The following is a 5,392-nucleotide window of genomic DNA, read 5'->3' on the forward strand; positions in this document are numbered from 1 at the left end:
AAGGAAGGAAGGAATAGATGTCTGGGAAGCAGAGCAGCGGCCTCTCAGAAGAGGCCAGATCATGGCAGTGATAAAAGACTGGCGAAGACGTCAAGCCAATTTCAAGGTTATTAGGGATCCGGTGGCAAAGGCTTTTGAGCATGAAGCTGATACGATCAGATCAGGCTTTAGACAAGGACTCCTGCGAGAGTAAATGTGGAAGCTGAACACTCCTGAGGGTTCAATCGTGACTATTTCAATACAGATCGCTGAGCGCTCAGATGCCGAGGGCCGTGCTGGTCCAAACAATCAGACATAATAAATCCTCACCGAAGCGTGTTGCCTCCCCACCTGGCTCTTCCAAACTCCACTCCCAACCACGTCCAAACCCTCCAAATTCTGACACCCGCCCCCACCCCCGTGCTCCATCTGCCTCTCTGTGTACCCACACCCCACGCAGTCCTGAGGGCACAGAGAACCGCACTGGCCCCTTGACTGGGCCTCGGCTGTACGTGTGAGAGCACATGTATGTAGTTACCCACGGTCAGGACACAGAGCAGCTCGTTCCCCCCAGAAACCTCCCTCATGCCACTGCAATCCTAGCTGTACTGGGGATAGACTGTTGGATAAAATACAGTACATCCAACCATATTTGAATTCTAAGTAAACAAAAAGTACATTTTAATAGAAGTAGGTCCCAAATATTACATGGGACATACTGATACTACAAATACACCCGTTGTATACCTGAAATTCACATTTCCCTGAGCCTCCTGCAATTTTATTTGCTAAATCTAGCACCCTGGATTTGGATGTTGTAGTGGTCAGTGTTCTCCAGAGGAACGGAAAGAGATTTCCTGTTACAGGAGTCGGTTTCCGTGATTACGGAGGCTGAGAAGGCCCACAGTCTGCAGTCTGGAAAGCTAGAGACCAGAGCAGCCAGTGTGGAATCAGAGGCCGAGTCTGAAGGCCTGAGAACCAGGGCAGCCAGTGGGGTAAGTTCCAGGTCAGGGCAGGGGAAGAAGAGGTGAGAGGCCCCAGCTCAGCAGTGCAGCGGGAAAGGGGGATCCTTCCTGCCCCCTCCTTTTCTTCTAGGCAGGCCCTCAGCTGATGGATAAGGCCCCCTACGCTGGGGACAGCAATCTGTTTACTCAGTCTACACCCGTACAGACACACCCAGGATCCTGTTTACCAGCTATCTGGGCATCCTCTTCGTCCAGGCAAGGCGACACCTAAAAGCAGTCAGCACAGAGAGTGTTTCCAAAAACGACACAGTAAGCCCCCTGCATACAAACGAGTTCCGTTCTGAGAGAGCCTTCATAAGTCCAATGTGTTTGTAAGTCCAACAACGTTAGCCTAGGTACCCCGCTAACACAGTTGGCTGTATGGTACTGTACCGTCATAGGTCTGCAATTAAAAACACGTTTTTAATCTTACCGTACAGTCCCTTGAAAAGTACAGCAGTCCAGGACAGCAGGTGGCATCCAGGGGCTGGCATCGAGTGAACAGGCAAGAAGAGTTACCGCCTGGAGGAGGGAGAGGAGGTGGGAGGTGGTAGAGCTGAAGGATCGACAGCCATGGGAGACTGAGGGCGAGCTGCAGTGTCACACACGCCTGACGCTGAAGGTAAGCACGTTCGCATCTTTCAAAGTTTGCAACTTGAAGGTTCGTATGTAAGGGACTTCCTGTATGTATTTGCTCTCTCCTCGGCCTTATTTGGTTTGGAACCAAGAGAGAAGGTCTGCTTTCCAGGAGGAGCCACTGGTGACCTTCCCCCACCCTCCGCCCGCTATCCACTTCCACAGGCCGAGGGATGTGCCAGCGATGGTTCAGACCACGTGCTCTGAGCAGAGGTCCATCCGTCTCTGGAACCTTCCAGGAAGGACCACTCGGGAGGCGACACCTGATCCCCCTCCTCAGCTGCGGGCGGAAAGCCGCCGGGCTCCCCTCCGGCCCTGTTGCTAATTCACATCAGGCTGGGGCTGAGCCAGGCCCAGAGGTCCCGAGGCCCCTGACCCCGGCACTTGTGAGGCGACACTGGGCCCCCGGACGCCTGCGGAACCAAGCCTGTGGCTTCCCCGCTGGTCCTGGAGCAAGAGGAAACTCCGTTTGCCACTGTGACACGTGAGACACAGAACTGGGACTCTGACAACCCGAGGACTCTGGCGGGGCGACACATCTTCACAGGCTGGTGCTTGGACACTTGGATGGGTGCCGATTCCCTCACGTGTTCGTACAGGCGGAACAGACAAACCCGAAGCAATCGGCCTGCAGGGAGCGGAGGGCTGAGGTTATTTTTAGACAACAGGTGCTTAAAAGCAATAAAGAGGTCACAGGGAAAATCTGCATTTTGATGAGTCTGGCTGAGGCAGAAGAGCTTTCTCCGTCGTTCCGGTGCCGAGAGCATAAAATGTGCACAGCTGCCTCCTGCGCGCTTCAGGGGAGCTCAGCGCAGGGGACAGGCCAGCATCCCGGCCACAGCCCGTGTGTCTGGCACTCCCCGGGGGCGGGGTCTGCAGCCCTGGGCCCCTCCTTCTCCCTCCAGCCCTTCCTGCACGCCCCCCCTCCCCCAGGTGTGCTCCATGTCACCTTATCCAAGATGCTCTGTGCTTTCAATGCCCTTGAAGTCGCAGGTTGATCCTGCTCCCTGGAAAGACTTGTCCCCCCAAATTCCTCTTGTAAACTCCTACTTTATCCTCAACTCCCACCTCACATAGTCTTTAATTATTCCCCCGCACACACAGCCGACTAGAATGTGACCTTCCCCAGGGCAGGCAGGCACCTGTCTCATCTGGGTCTGTATACCCCATGTGGGGCACACAGTGGCTATAGTCTGGTATCAGGTGAATCGACACATTAATGTCTTCTAATGTTTAATTAAGCCTTTCCTTAATGCAAGGGAAGACCTGGCTTTGATGTCAGCGGAATGAAATGCAGTTGATGTTTTACGTGAGTTGGTTCTCAGCAAGTCTTCCCTCCCTTCCAGGACAGCCCACACACCCCAGCTCTGCTTTCTCTGTCCTGCACGGGGCTTCTTAGGGGTGGGGCTGGTCTCCTGGGTGTCAGGACAAACCCACCTGCTTCCTAATGGGGCACCCACACCTCACAGGTGTCTTCCGGGGACAATTACCCCTAAGCTCAGAAACAGAGCCCAGTGCTGGCAACTGGAGGGGGGCCTGGCTGCCAGGGCTGCTGGCTGGCTCCGCTCTCTCTGGAGACCCCCAGAGCATCCCGGCCAGGGCCCCTGAGCCCACACCTCTGCAGGGGGAGCAGCATGTAGGGCTACAGCCGCGGAGCCCAGGACAGTCCAAGTAGAGGCGTGTGCGGCTCTGAGTGTGAAATGCAGCCTGGATTTCCAAGACACTGCGAGAAAGCTGGACTAGCTCGTGCATCAGTTTTTAAATTGGATACATGTTGAAATGATAATAACTGGATAATTGGAGTTGAAATGATAATAACTGGATAATTGCATTAAATGAAAGAGATGATTAAAATATAAATATTTCACCTGTTTTTCCTCGTTGAGTGTGACCAGCAGAAAATTTTAAATTATACGGTTGGCTGGTATCCAGTTCCCCTTGGATGGCGTGGGTCTGGAGTTTCACTGGCGAAGCAGGGCCTGTGGTGTCAGATTCACGGTGGGACTCGGCTCTCCCAGCTCGGGCCTCATACCTTCTGACGGACCAGCGCCCTGGCGCTAAGGTGACAAGGACCGGGTGCAATGTCCCGACCACCTCCCATCTCTGGGGAAAGACACGGAAGGAGCGCCTTTAATGTTCTTGACACAGAGGAGCAGGGACCCTGGGGGTCTGCAAGCCGGTCCTGCGAGCAGCTCTTCTGAGCCCCAGGAATGTCAAGGGAGGGGGTCTGCGCCAGGAGAAAGGGCCCCAGAGAACCACAAACCCAGTTCAGACTGCCTCCAAGTCCCATCCACCCTCGAGGCATAAACAGCCTGGGCTAAGAGTCCCACCTGCCCCCGGACCCTCCCGCCTCGGCCCAGCAGGGACCCCACCCCCGGCCCCAGCAGCCGGGCCCACACCTGCCAGCCCACTCATCCCTTCCTTCCAGGCCTCTGAAAGTCGGCCATGCCCAGTAGCAGCCTAAGGAGGGGAGCGGGGGCAGCCGAGGCTCACCTCCCCCGTCCTTGGGGTGCACGGTCCAGTCAGCTGGGAAGAGACGGGAGAAGCAGGTCTGCTGCCAACCAAGAGGCAGGTGCTTTGGAGGGAAAAGATGGCAGAGGGAGACCATCCTGCCTGGTGAGAAGGGACCGGGGTCCCTGTAGGTCCAGCAGGCTGGGCAGGTGTGTTTCCTGAGAAAGCTGAGCCCGGACGAGGGACCAGCGTGGAAGCAGCCCCACACCCCGTGTCCCGGGCGTGCCCCCTTCACGGGAGGCGTGTCTGTGTCTGTGCAGCACCCACCCACCCCCCGCCCTCTGTCCTCCTTCCCTTTTGCATCTACCGTGTTTTCTCTGATTCCAGCTCCTCTTCGCTCGTCTTGTGGCCGGGTCTCCAGGGACCATCCTGGGGAGACCCTCGCGTGTTATTTTTCACTCCCCGAGCGTAGATGTCCAGGACATGGGAGGTGCCAAGTGCAGTTTCCTGGACGGCTGGGTCCGCACACGTGGTGGTTTCTGCTTCTTTCTCCTCTTGTCCAGGGCGATGCCTCTGGGCCTCCACGTCTGTGGCCACTTCTCATGGATGCACTGGGTTCCTCCACGACCCCCTGCTCCCTGGGGACAGACCACGGAGCGTCCAATCCACTCTTAGCACCAGCAGCGTTCGCTGTGGTCCTGCGCGAGCCTTCTGCGGGCCGGAGCAAGGGGATGCTGAGCAGGGTGGTTTCCCCCAGGTGCCCGGGGCAGGGGGCAGTGGGGCAGCTGAGCCGGGGCCCAGCCTTCCTGTTCTTGCCTCCATGTACTGCTGTCCAGCCGTTGGCGCCCCCAGTGGAGAGACGAGCCTCCCGGCGTCCCCCTGCAGCCACCCTGCCTCCTGCCTGTGAACTGGGTCCTCGTCATTTTTTGATCACTTCCCGTTGGGTTTTCTGTCATTTTTCCCGTTAATCTGCAGAAGTTTCTAGTGTAAGTGAGATATAATCCCTGGTCTTTTTTTTTTTTTTTTTCGGGTACGCGGGCCTCTCACTGTCGTGGCCTCTCCCGTGGCGGAGCACAAGCTCCGGACGCGCAGGCTCAGCGGCCATGGCTCACGGGCCCAGCCGCTCCGCGGCACATGGGATCTTCGTGGACCAGGGCACGAACCCGTGTCCCCTGCGTCAGCAGGCGGACTCTCAACCACTGCACCACCAGGGAAGCCCCCTGGTCATTTTTAGACTTTGCAGAAGCTTCTCCTGCTAGTCTGTCTGTTAGCTTGGTCTATGCTATCCTTTCCTAAATAGAAACCCTTAATTTTGTTGTATT

Source organism: Phocoena phocoena, chromosome 11 (assembly GCF_963924675.1).
Source record: "Phocoena phocoena chromosome 11, mPhoPho1.1, whole genome shotgun sequence".
Taxonomy (NCBI): domain Eukaryota; kingdom Metazoa; phylum Chordata; class Mammalia; order Artiodactyla; family Phocoenidae; genus Phocoena; species Phocoena phocoena.